We start from the raw sequence: 14170 nt of genomic DNA, 5'->3' as shown, positions 1-14170 counted from the left end.
TTCCAAAGTCTGGGTCTGGCCTCGGCTGGTGTCGCACTTCACCCGACGTCATCACTGCTGGTCTTCGGGTATAAAGGCATCAGCCGACGCCATTTTCCTCAGTGTTTCTTGCCCCAGATGCCAGTTGCCCTCTTGGATAGTTAAATTTTTGGATAAATGCCAATGTTTCCAAAAAGTAGAAGGCAAACACAAAAAATAAGCATGTATGTACATATATACAAACAAATACACCATAAGAAATCCCCCCCAGCTAGCTATTAGGTGGGCAAATACCCTAGGAATACCACAGAGGGGAAGGAGGGTGGGTAATCCTGACTGCAGATTCTATCCTGTTCAGACATCTACATTTATGGTAGGTACAAAACTGTACTATGTCCTTCAAGGATGCATCTGCAGTCCTTACAAATGGGTAGAATACCACAGCCAAACTAGGGGAGGAGGAAGAAGAAATTATGGTGTAGTTAGGATCCCTTGCAAAACAGCAGTGGCAAACCCTGCTCGGGATCTAGAGTACAGAGGTAAGTTATAATGCTTGGCAAATGTATGCACGGAGGTCCAAGTAGCAGCCTCTATAATGCCCTTGGTAGCCACTCCTCGTAAGAAAGCTGTGGTAGTGGCTGTAGCCCTTGTAGAGTGAGGCCTTATGTTCTGTGGAATTTGCTTTCCATGGTAGGAGTAACAGAATCTTATGCAATTTCCTATCCACTTGGAGATTGTCTGTTTGGAAATTGCTTTTCCTTCCCTTCCTGTTGCATATGCTACCAGAAGCTGGTCAGTTTTTCTATTGCCCTTGGTTCTGTCCAGGTAGTAGCGCAACTGTCTATGTATATCCAAGGTATGCAGCAGTCTTTCCCTCCTGTTCTGTGGATTGGGAAAGAAGGTAGGTAGGTGGATTGCCTGGTTTAGAGACACTCTGGATACCACCTTAGGCATAAATGTAGGATTAGTTCTCATGGACACTATCTTGATGGAAGATTAGGAAGGGTTGTACTGCCATTAAAGCCTGTAGTTCCGAAACCCTTCTTGCTGAAGTAATTGCCAGCAGGAAAGCAGTTTTCCAGGATAGGTGTTGAAGATCTGCTGTTGCTGCTGGTTCGAATGGAGGGAGTGTCAATTTTTCTAGCACAAAGTTCAAGTCCCATGCTGGTAATGGTGGTTTCCTAGGAGGTTTTACATTCTTAATTCCTCTCAGAAACTGCCTGAGTAGAGGATGTGAGAAGACAGGGGGATCGAAGCTGTATTCTGCAGAAATAGCTGATGCATGTATTTTGATGGAGGAATAGGACAGGCCTGTATGGAGAAGCTCTGCCAAATACTCCAGGATGTTGGCAATATCTACCTTTGACACATCTTTCCCTCTTTCAGTACTCCAAATGACAAACCTTTTCCATTTTCCTGCATAGTTCCTTCTTGTTAAAGTCTGCGGGCCTCAAGGATAATGTCTTTAACCCTTTGGGATAAATCTGGGTTAGTTGCTCTTATGTAATGTTCCAGGCAGTCAGTTGCAGAGTTTTCAGGTTTGGATGCAGGATGTTGTAGTCGCTCTGAGTTAACATCAAAGGAATCAGGGGTAGTGTCCACGTTTCCCCCCCGAGACATTCTCCTCAGTAATGGATACCAATGTTGTCTTGGCCAATTTGGAGCTATCAGAATTATCCTTGGACGTTCCTCTTTGATTTTCAGTAGTACCTTGTGCATCAAAGGAAGAGGTGGAAATGCATATGCTGTCAGGCCTTTCCAACTGAAGGATAGAGAGACCACCTTCCAAGCAAGTGGGTGGTATGTCCTTGTGCAGAATTTCTTGAGCTGGTGATTGAGTGAGGATGCGAATAGGTCTATTTGTGGCATTCCCCATTTCTTTGTGATGGCCTTGAAGATGTCCGGGTGTAGCATCCATTCGTGAGCATCCGAGGTAGTTCTGCTTAACATGTCTGCTAGGATGTTTTCTTTACCCGGTACAAATATTGCCTGTAACTGAATGTTGTAACTCAGAGCCATATTCCATAGGTCCAGAGCCATTCGGCATAGGGGGTATGAATGAGTGCCTCCCTGTTTGTTGATGTACCACATGACTGTGGTGTCTGTCCGTATCATCAATTGGCCTTCTTTGAGGAATGGTCTGAAATTCTGGATTACTAGTTTTACTGCCAGCATTTCTTTTTGATTTATGTGCAGGTGCAGCTGATCTGGAGTCCATAAGCCTTGAATGCACTTGTCCAGCATGTGGGCCCCCCAACCGAGGTCTGAGGCGTCCGTTGTGATGGTTTGGCTTGGTTGAATGCTGTGGAAGGACAAACCTGGGTTTGACTGGCATGCCTGAGCCCACCATAGGAACTCTTGTTTCAGGCATGGAATTAGTGGTATTTCTGTTTCTAAGCTGTGCCTGTGTTGAGACCATAAATTCTTTAGGTACCACTGTAGCTTTCTCATATGTAGTCTGGCATGGGGGACCAGGATTATGCAGGATGCCATGAAGCCCAAGGCCTGCAGTATTTTCCTTGCTGTTAGTTTGTTCTGCTTTGTTAATGCCAAGAAGTAAGGTGGAAGATGTTCTTGTTTTTCTGCAGTTAGGAATGCCATCTGTTTTACTGTGTCCAATTCTGCACCCAAGAATGTTCTTGTATGGGATGGAATCAGTCTTGACTTTTTTAAATTGACTGTGTATCCCAGGGCTTGTAGTAAGCAAATGACTCTTTGTAAGTCTTGTGTCAGCTTGTTTTTGTTGTCCGCTTGTATCAGGCAGTCGTCCAGGTATGGATAAATTTGGATTCCCTGAAGCCTGCAGTGAGCGATTACTGATGCCAGGCATTTCGTGAACACTCTGGGCGCAGTAGATAAGCCAAAAGGCAATGCTGAGAATTGATAATGCTCTGATCCTGCAAGAAATCTGAGGTATCTTCTGCAATTTGGTCGTATAGGGACGTGCAGGTATGCCTCCTTGAGATCTAGAGTTACCAGCCAATACTCCTTGCCCAGCATGGGAAGAAGTTGCTGTAGGGTCAGCATTTTGAATTTTGGAACAATAATGAATGTGTTTAAAGCGGACAGGTCGAGAATAGGTCTCCAACTTTTCTCTTTTCTTGGTACTAGGAAGAGTCTGGAGTAAAATCCCTTGCCCTGTTCTGTAGGTGGTACCCTTTCCACAGCTCTCATCTTTGTTAACTGAGCTATTTGTTTTAGAGCTTCTGTCTTTTGATTTGGTGGTAGGTTTGGCATTCCTCTTTTTACTGGTAAAGTGTGGAAATGAAACCTGTAGCCTTGGTCTATAGTTTGCAAAATCCACTTGTCTCTTGTGATATAGTGCCAGTTTTTTGAAAATAAGGCTAACTTTCCGCCTAAGGGTGCTGCTATTTGTTCCCTGGTAGGCGGTGTCAGAGCCAAGTCACTGTGATTGTCCTGTTGCAGTGGTAGTGGTTGTATCTGTGCCTCGTTGGTTATTGCCTTGCCACTGGCGTCCCCTGTAGGCACCTCCTCTGGATTGATTTCTGCCCCTTGAACGCCTATTCCTGCCTCTCTGAGTTTTAGAGGAGTCTGGAAAGGACCAATTTTGGAAGGCCAGTTCCTGCTAAACCTTGGGGGCTGAACCTGTAAGAAATCTTTAACTGTTTGTACAGATTTTGCCTTCTCTTCCATTTTCTTCATTACCTGTTGGGCAGGAGAACCAAATAGACTGACCTTATCCATAGGAGCATCTAATAGCTTTGCTTTAACATGATCCGGCAAGACCTGTTCTTTCAACCATGCATGCCTTCTTATAACTGTGCCAGTCATGGCTGATCTAAATGAAGCCTCCAGTGCATCATAGCCACATTTTAAAGAATGGTTACTAACCTGCTGAATGTTATTCACCATTTCTAGAACAAATTTCTTATCTAAGGAATCATCGGAGGACAGTTTCTTAGCTAACTGATCAAGCATAAACTCTTGGTATTGGATCATATGAAACTGACAGTCCAAAGCTCTAGCTGAGAGAGTAGCAGAGGTGTATACTTTTTTACCCCATCTCTCTAAGGACCTGGATTCCCTTTCAGAAGGGAGAGGGTTTTTCGCTGAGGTCGAAGCTACTGCCTTAGGCCCCTGGGAGATAGTCTCAGGATCTGCAAAAGGAGCCTTGTATAAGTGGTGATGAGTGTCCGGGACCCTGTAAAACCTATCGGGCTTAGCAGGGGCTGGAGGTAAAGTATCAGGAGCAGTGCAAGCATCATTAAATGCATCATCCACAACAGGAAGAACTGGAGGTATAGCTAAAGGCCTATGTTGCGGTAAGTGTAAAAAGGTCCTAAGCCTTTTCCTAGAATCTGAGAAATCTTGTCCCTGCCATTGGAATTGCTCTCTCATGGCATGTAAGGTTTCCCCAAAAGAAAATTCCTCTGGTGGAGAGGCAGAAGGAATTGATTCTTCAGCATCGGAATCTTCATAAGTGGAAAAAGGAGCCTCTGGATGGTCTGTATTGTCTGTATCATCAGAAGAGTCATCTGAGGACACTGGCTCAGGGGGCTCTGCTCTAGGTCTCTTTTCTGGAGGTTGAGAGGCCCTGTCTGGGTGAGATTGGGATCCCCTTATTAAAGAGATGAGATCCTCTGCCAGAGTAAGCATTTGGGAACTGGAACTGGGCCTGTGAGAGGGGGGCTTAACAGGCACAGACTTAGCAGTTTTGGCTGCTTTAGCCCTGGCAAAGGCCTTTATAGACATGGCTGCAGGAGGCCTAGCAGCAACACGTGCTGGGGTAGAGACATCCAAAGGGATGGTGTCCGATAATTCTTGAGAAACCACAGTAGTAGGCAAAACTTCAGAGGCCGATTCAACTAGGGTAGAAGGGGCCTCGGTAGTAGTCATGGATTCGGCTGAAGATTGACCCGTTTGCTCGGTTTCGGCCGAAACAGAGACACTCGCGGTTTGCTTAACCGTGGTTTCGGCCGAAACCGCGGACCGCGATTGTCGGTCCTTTTCTTTGCGTTTCTTAACAATTTGAGTACTCTGAGGATCCGACGGCATAATGTACGCAAAATCTGAGCCGAAAAACTGTTCAGCAAACTCCGACCGACGCCTAAGCGTTCGTCGGTTGAAGGAAGCACAGGCTAGACAAGCTGCTACATCGTGGTCTGGGCCTAAACAAGGTAAGCAGTAAGAGTGGAAATCTTTATGAGGTATTTGTTTCCCACAAGTTAAACAGTTATTCACTTTTTCTGACATCGGCTGAGGCAAGAAAGAGTCCCCAACGGGGTACTTAGCTTTTAGAAGTCTTCGAAGTAGTATTCGGTAGTAGTAATCTCTGGATCTGACCGACCGGCACTTGCGAACAGCTTCTGCTTCGGGCACCACGCGGCAAGAAAGACTGGGGAAAATGGCGTCGGCTGATGCCTTTATACCCGAAGACCAGCAGTGATGACGTCGGGTGAAGTGCGACACCAGCCGAGGCCAGACCCAGACTTTGGAATCCGGCCGACCGAAGGGCTGCCTGACGACAGGAAAACCCATTTGTAAGGACTGCAGAGGCATCCTTGAAGGACATCAGATCTCTTCTAGTGCTCTGGATGGGAACTACTATAGTGCAGAAAGCAATTTGAATAGGTGTCTTTTCTATAAATCACTACTTTGTACATTCCATTGACTCTATCCTTCTCTAAATGAACGTCCAAATCATTCATATGTTCAATATTAACATTCCAAATAAACTGGAAAAGTCTGTAGTACCATTTATATATGTAAAAAACTCAATGATTCTTGTGTTCCAGTTCAAATAATACTGATATCATCCTGGAATCTGTGATAAGACTTCAAAAATGTATTATACTTGGAATTAAATACACTTAAGAGGAGCTTGTGCACCAAATATAGAACACAGCAACACAGGAAATAATGGAATACGAAGAGAAGTGCCAATACTTAGTGAATGGCTAGGATCAACATTTGCTTTTTCGAAAAGCCAACCACAAGGTACTCTATCAAAAGGAAAAGGAAAGAGCTTCAAAGAGATATTAAAACCAGTTATTTACAGATCCAGCCAAACAAATTTGGATTTGTTGAAATGTGGGGCATGCCATTGGTGTCATAAAATTAATGTTGCTGACAGTTTTTACTTGAGATGTTAAATATTTTGTAAGAAGCAGATATACTTGCAATTCAAAAGCAGTGGTCTGTTTAGCTGTATGTAATTCTTGTCCAATATTTTATATTGGAAAAACCGAGCAGCGTCTCACTCAAAGAATATATGAACATGAATATGCCATAAAGAAAATTAATTTAAACAATGCTTTGGCTAAACATGTCAGTGAGTTTACTAGCCATCAATTTCTTTTTATGGCTATAGATCATGTAAGCATAATGGAAAATGAACCATGGGGGTCATACTTAGAACTCAAAGAACTAAAATGGCAAATTAGAGTTCAAGCCAATAAGTGGCCAGGAATTAATGAACGCACCTCTATAGCACCTGTATTAAAATTAAAAGCATTACAAAGAAAGAAAATTGTTTAATAGCATGCATTTTAAGTTTTTTATGTGCTATATATAATTGTTCAGTTTTTTTACATGTTATTATAGTGTTTATTTGTAAATATTTACATTTTTCTTGTTTAAAATCATCTTGATGCAACATTTCAGTTCTTACATTTATCACGTTTCACATTTTTTTATATGTAAAAAAGAATTTTATGACATTTTAAACAATTTCGAGTTTTAAATATTTTAAATGCCAATTCAGTATTTTTTAAAATGTATATTGCTGCAATATTTTAAGTTTTTTGTGAACAAATCCACATATTGTGTTGACAATACGTATGTAGATAGATTCAAATAGTATTATTCATGTATATGCTAATTTATGTTAATGAGAGTCCAATGGGAAAAAAGGTGGCGATATAAAAGGAAATTAACACATTTTAAATGTCTGAGGAAGTTTAACAGAGATTTAAACGAAAGCGCTAACATTGTATGTTTTGTCATTAAAGTATCTATTTTTTGCCATTCAAGTTGGTGGTTTATAGCTGAAGGGACGTGGTGCATTGGCATTTAAAGTATAATGAGAGAAAAGTGGAAGAATGTACAGAGACTTATTTCCAAGGAGTTAAGTAGATTTGTGTGGGGATTGAGGTAACTCATTTTTAAGGGGTGGTAGCCTTAGGTTAAGTGGTGCCCTAGGCAAAAGGGCTACACAGCGCCCCACACACCACCTGGTGACCCTATCCTGGTCTATTTACACCATCCATCTTACTGGAAAAGTGCCCCTGCTAGAGCGGAGCTGAAGGCGGCTGCCTAGTTGGCGTATGCTTAAGGCCAGCTATGGGTGGAGTCAGGGAGGAATTGCAGTTTCAGTGAGAAGTAGCTAGCAGATGGCTTTTGATTTTCTTATTAAAGTTTGTTTGAGATGATGTTAGCCAGTTCCAAATTTCTGCTATGCTCGGTGGTGCAGCAGTAGCGTTGTTGCCTCACAGCAAGTGTTTCTCCATTCGATTCTCGGCTTGGGTTGGGAGTGCCTTCTGTGTGGAGTCTGCATGTCCTCCCCGTGGTCGAGTGGGCGTTTGAAAGACATGCGTTGAATGGGCATGCCTTCATTGAAGGTTGGGTGTCGGGCTGGCAACTCGACACCATAAAAGAAAAAAAACCTGCCAATCATTAGCGGACCGGAGTTCCGCTGTGGCAACCCCTAACCGGGAAAAGCCGAAAGACAAACAACAGGAGTAAGGAGCTGAGGCATAGTAACTGAGAGCTTTTGTAACACTTCTTCATTTCAAGGTTTTAGATCATAGTACCTTGGGGGAGGTGAGCACCATTTTAGTAGATTTTTGGTGACATGACATTTATGTGGTTTAGAGAGGATGTTGTGGGCTACTTTTAGTTGTATAAGCCTTGGGTGATTAGTGAGGTCTAGCCAGGTTTAGCAATGCAGTGGGTGTGCTGTTTTGGACATGTGCAACAAACTTGGCTATTTTGTTATAACACTGCTGTAGTATGCAATTTGTGACTCTGGAAGATGAGTAAAAATGGGGGATGTGTAAAGTAGGCTAGGTAGAAGGAATGCTACAGATGTGGTTTTGCGAGAGTGGTTGGAGAAGTAAAGGTTTGCTTGACACAGGGAGCCTACTTTTTGTTTTGTTTTTTTAAATAACATTCTGAATATGAGCATCAAATATTAATACATAATCAAGACATCTAGCAGTTTGATGGTGTTTAGAGCATACATAGGAATATTTTGGATGGAATTAATTTCTAGAAGTTTGTTTTGGCTAGATTCTTGGGTAGGAACAGAATTAACTTCATCTTTTTATCACTGAGAAGTAGTTGAGACTTTAATAGCATGTTTTCTGTATTTGTAAAAGACTGGTGTGTCAGGATTTGCAAGTCAGACAGAGTTGATGCTGCACAGATTGATACTGAGTCATCAGCATATTGGATGCTTGTGGACGGATAGGATGCAGACTGCATGCTGTTAATATAAATGTAAAATAGCAGGGCAGGCCATAATCGAACCCTAGGGGACCCCTATTAGGACAGGCTGATAGACCGAGACAGCAGAGGTCCACTTAACACACCATGTTCAGTTAGTGAAGTGAGGTGGCCAGTGAACCACGTGATTGCTGAGTGTGAGAGGCCTAAGGTGGTTAGGGTGTTGAGAAGTTTTTGATGAGGCACAATGTCAAAGACCTTGGAAAGGTAAAGAAAGATAGCCAAAACAAGCTTGCTATTATTCCTGTGCAGGTTTGCTGTACTGAGGAAGGACAGTAATGCAATGGTGGTGCTGTGGCAGGGGTGGAAGTCATGCTGGGTGTTTGACAGTAATTTAATGTCTATGAGGCAAGATAGGGGCTGAGTGTGGATGCATCCTTTAAAAAATGTTACTTAACAGTGGTAGAATAGCAACGGGTCTGTAACTGGGGATTTCTTTGCTGCAGTTACCTTGTGGAGGGATAAGATAATGGATTGTTTCTATGATGTTGTTACTACTGAATTACTTATTGACCTGTTAAAGAAAATGGTTGCAGGTAGGCTTGGGCTTCAGCTAAAAATTTTGTGGGATGTTGCCTGCTGCTGGGGTTGTGAATTTTAGTTTGGCCATACCAGGTTACTCATCCTATCATACATTCAGACCCCAAAACGTGGGCAGCAAAACAAAAGGAGGTGGAATTACAATATATATTAAAGACGTAGACACCTCTAGGCTGGTCAAACAGCATGATGCACAGGAGACACTCCAAGTGCAGTTAACCATTGACAAAACCCCTATTCAAATCACAGCTAGCTACAGGCGCCCAACTTTGACTCAAAATGCCTACTCCACCTATCTGGACCTCTTCGAATCTATCAAGATTCAACCCTTTACCCTGATCTTGGGTGACTAACTATCCAACCATAGACTGGAAGAACTACTCATGCCAAAACACAAATGCCCAGAGATTCCTTGAGTTTATCAATACAAATGCCTTGGACCAGCTGGTAGACACCCCCACAAGACGTGATAAAAACCTTGGACTTGCTATTAGCCAACATGACTAACCACTGCAGCATCCTTTCAGTGTCACCCTCCCTGGTAGGATCCGACTACAAACAGGTTACTTTTGAAATCACCCGCTGCCCCCCCCCAGCTAGGGAAGGTCTAAACAGCTTCACAGCCCCCTCCCCCTCTGTAGACATAAATGTCCAAACCTACACCAAAATACCATACAAGCATTTACATAACTGCATGGAATCAGGAACACCTGACAGAACAAAATCCTCCTCCTCAAGGAAGAGTAAGCCTGTCCGGTGGACATCTGCAATAAATAAACTCTATAACAAAAGGAAAAAAATTGCTGTCCAGGACCAAGAATGAGCAGGTGCCTAATAGCAACCAATCTTTCCTTAGCCTGAACAAGCAAATAAGAGCACTAGCAGGAAATATTATCAAATATAACTCCACCCACTACCAGCTGGTAGACACCCCCACAAGACGTGATAAAAACCTTGGACTTGCTATTAGCCAACATGACTAACCACTGCAGCATCCTTTCAGTGTCACCCTCCCTGGTAGGATCCGACCACAAACAGGTCACTTTTGAAATCACCCGCTGCCCCCCCCAGCTAGGGAAGGTCTAAACAGCTTCACAGCCCCCTCCCCCTCTGTAGACATAAATGTCCAAACCTACACCAAAATACCATACAAGCATTTACATAACTGCATGGAATCAGGAACACCTGACAGGACAAAATCCTCCTCCTCAAGGAAGAGTAAGCCTGTCTGGTGGACATCTGCAATAAATAAACTCTATAACAAAAGGAAAAAAATTGCTGTCCAGGACCAAGAATGAGCAGGTGCCTAATAGCAACCAATCTTTCCTTAGCCTGAACAAGCAAATAAGAGCACTAGCAGGAAATATTATCAAATATAACTCCATCCACTACCACTAGGGAACAGGTCCTTAATGCTCTCGCTAAGACCAAGAATACTGCATCAATGGGCCCAGACAATATCCCAGGATGCCTTCTAAATAGCATGAAACATGACCTATCAGGGCCTCTGGAATTACTATAACTCCAAATGGGCTTCATGACTCATGAATGCAGAAAGGCAACAGTCATCCCTCTGGACACAAAGGTGGGCCATTTACAGACCCTGGAAATACAGACCCATACGTTTCACCAGTCTTGTATGTAAAGCCATGGAAATAATTATCATGGAGATGACTGATAGAGATATAGTAAACTTCCAGACACTGGACCCAACCTAGTTTGGCTTTGTCAAGGACAGATCATGCCTACTCAACCTGGTGGACTTCGGTGAGAAGGTCACCAAAGCAATGGATGATGGCAAAATTGTTCACATTGCCTAGCTTGACCTGGCCAAGACATTTGACACAATACCCCACTTGGGCACTGTTGACAAACTCAAGAGGTCAAGTACAAACCAGTATGTCACCCACTGGATGGCGAACTGGCTCACAGACAGGACCCAGGAAGTTAGAACTGAGAAGGCCACCTCTGCAAAGAGGCCAGTCACAAGTGGAGTCCCTCAGGGATCGGTCCTTGGACTGCTTCTTTTTGGCATTTACTTCTCAGAAGTCAAGGCCAATGTCAGTGGTATCTGGTTGGCTAAATTTGCAGACGATTACAAATCAGGAGGTGTCACTGAATCTCACGTGGACACAAATGTTTTCCAGGAGGGTTTGACACAGACAAGCCACTGGTGTCAGCCATGGACTAAAACTAAATGCCAAGAAATGCATAATAGTATACTTTTGGGAGTCGTCCATCCCTGGTAATGATCATATTGACAACACACACCTTAGAGTTGACTCCACAGTCAGGGACTTAGGGACACACAGTAATCTAGCCTTTGACCATCACGTGTCTACAGTGGTGAAATTATTCTATGTTGCACAACCTACAAACAAAGTTACGGCATCTTAATCCAAGGAGGTCATTGTTCAACTGTATTCGGCATTCATCAGACCTATCATCTAGTACAATGCCCCTTTTGGTATGTACCTAACCAGGCATATCCAACAACTGGAACATCCACAGAAGTTCCTCACTAAAAGAATACAGGGAGCAAGTAAAATATCCTTTGCAGACCCCCTCAAAGCCCTATCCCTGTATTCTGTCTCTTACAGGCTTCTGAGGGAAGATCTACGCCTGGCATACAGGGCATTATCAGACCCTACTCTGATGGACCTCCTGCATATCCACAAAACAAATATCACCAGAATTACCCATTCTAAAGACTTAAAGTGTGCCTGGGATATAAATAGGACATGCTGGAGAGACGGATATATATCCCAGAGACTACCCCAACTATGAACAGGCTCCTCATCCATGTAAAGCAGAGCTCCTCCCTAACCCAATTCAAGTGCAACTTGGACAATTGGATGGAAAAACAGAAATGCATCCCTGGTCTGGCACTAAGTCTCTAATGGACACAGGAAACCTGTAAATGGTTCATCTCCCAGGCCCATGCTTACACTTATCAAGGGTATCAGAACATGTCAGAGGATTGGGATGCATGGCTAGGCTTAAAAAAACCCTTGTGGTCATTAGCTTAGTAAACACCTATGAACCTATAGCGAAATCCTCCAAAGCAAACTAGAGCCCAAACTGACCACATTTACTAAAGACAATCATAAGGCCTTCTTCAGATACATTCACAATCTCAAGGAAGCACTCAGATCTGCTCAGAACTGGTGGTCAAGGATACCACATACACAAATGCCGTAGACATAGCCAACCCACTGGTAGACAGGTTCAGCCTTCTGTTCCCCCATCAGTAAATCAGGACACCCCAGCACTTGCCCCTCTCCATTTATCTCTAGGGAGCAAGTCATCACTGCCTTCTCAAAGGCAAAAAATACAGCCTCTATGAGACCTGATAACATCCGAGGCTGCATCCTACATGAACTCAGGCAAGTACTTGCACCACCATTAGGCACCCTATTCAACCAAAGCCTAAGTACCAGCTTCATCCCAGCCAAGTGGAGGACAGCCACTGTCATCCCTTTGCACAAAGGTGGAGTGTCAACCGATCCAGGAAATTATAGACCCATCAGCCTAACTAGCCTGATCTGCAAGCTCATGGAATGGATCATCATGGACCTCATTAACAAGGACATTGGCAACCTCCAAATACTCAATCCTACACAGTTTGGTTTCGTCAATGTGAGGTCATGCCTGTTAAATTTGGTCGACTTCTTTGAGACAGTCACCAAAGCCATGCACACCATCTACCTTGACCTGGCCAAATTCTTTGATACTATTTCTCACTCGGGTATAATAGATAAACTCTCTCAACTAGGCATCAATCCATATGTTACCAGATGGGCAGCAAACTGGCTCACTGATAAAAACTACTTACTCAAAATTGGGGAAGCCACCTCAAGCAGTTGACCCATAATGAGCAGTGAACCCCAAGGATCGGTCTTGGGGCCTCTGTTTGGGATATACTTTTCTGAGGTGCAGGCCAAAACCAGTGGGCTATGGCTGACCAAGTTTGCAGATGACTGCAAGCTGGGTGTTGCCAATTTCCATAGTGATGTGGACATCCTCCAAGAGGGTCAACAAATGATTGGTGCTAGAAACATGGCCTCAAACTGAATGCCAAAAAAAGCATCATCATCCCCTTTGGGGATAGTGACATCCCCAAAAATTATCACATTAATAACAAGGTCTTAAGCACGCAATTAGTCGTGAGGGACATGGTCACCCAGGTTGATAGCAAACTGACTTTTGACCACCATTTTGCCTCTGTTGTATGGAAAGTTTTCTACATGGCCCACCTCATTAGGAAGGTTATCTCATCCAGGGATATGGAGGTCATAAACATTCCTGTATTCTTCCCTTATAAAACCTATTACTGAGTACAACACCCCTTTTGACATGTACCTCAAAAAGCACAGGCAGCAGCTGCAGAGACCACAAAGAGCCCCAAACATCTACCCTACACAGGTAGGCTAAAAGCCCTGTCCCTCTACTTAGTCTCATACAGACTCCTCGGAGGTGACCTCTGTCTGGCATACAAAGCAATCTCAGACCCTGCCTTGATGAGACTGCTGCATATCCGCAGGTCAGGCTCCACTCAAGTAACCTGCACATGTGACCTCAACAGGATTTGTTGGTGGGATAGATTTGTGTCCCAGAGATCTCCCTTCTGTGGAATAGACTCCCTCTCCACGTCAAGCAGAGTACCTCATTAACCCTTTTTAAGTGCAACCTGGATAACTGGATGGGGAACAGAAAATACATCCCTGGGATTCCACCTGTGCCCCTGCTGGACAGGGGCATTGGGTGCTGACCTGTCAGAACATGGGCTAAATTCTTGGCTCGGCTTGTAAGGGCCTGTGGTCCAATAGCCTAGTAACTTCCTATGATCCTATTTTTCTATGTCAATACTCTAATATTACTGAGAAGGGCAGGTTTGAGACTGAGCTTAGGATTTGGGTTTGGTAAGAGTTGGAGGTTGGTGTGGACTGTTGGTGGGCATTTATTTGTGAGGGATTGAACTACATCGATGAAGTAGTCATTGAATTTGGTGGCTATGCTGTAGTCTGTCTCATACGGCAAGGAACTTGTTTTAGTGGGTTTGCCAAGCTTTAAGAGATTATTAATTTATGACCAAAACTTACAGGGGTTGTAGATGACTTGTTTTGTAGATTGGGGTAAAAATGTTTTTTTTGTCAGCATAGATTTATTTTAGTTTTTTGTTAGA

General features: G+C 43.6%; 1 protein-coding gene across 1 annotated transcript in view; it reads right to left on the bottom strand.

Annotated features, from left to right (window-relative positions):
• The window catches only part of ABHD2 (abhydrolase domain containing 2, acylglycerol lipase), a 1158770-nt gene that overhangs the window by 541814 nt on the left and 602786 nt on the right, over window positions 1-14170 (bottom strand). The gene's annotated exons all lie outside the window — the stretch shown is intronic.

Source organism: Protopterus annectens, chromosome 7.part0 (assembly GCF_019279795.1).
Source record: "Protopterus annectens isolate FY-2018-M chromosome 7.part0, PAN1.0, whole genome shotgun sequence".
Classification (NCBI taxonomy): Eukaryota; Metazoa; Chordata; order Ceratodontiformes; family Protopteridae; genus Protopterus; species Protopterus annectens.
The sequence above is the reverse complement of the archived record's forward strand: the minus strand, read 5'-3'. Positions and strand labels throughout refer to the sequence as shown.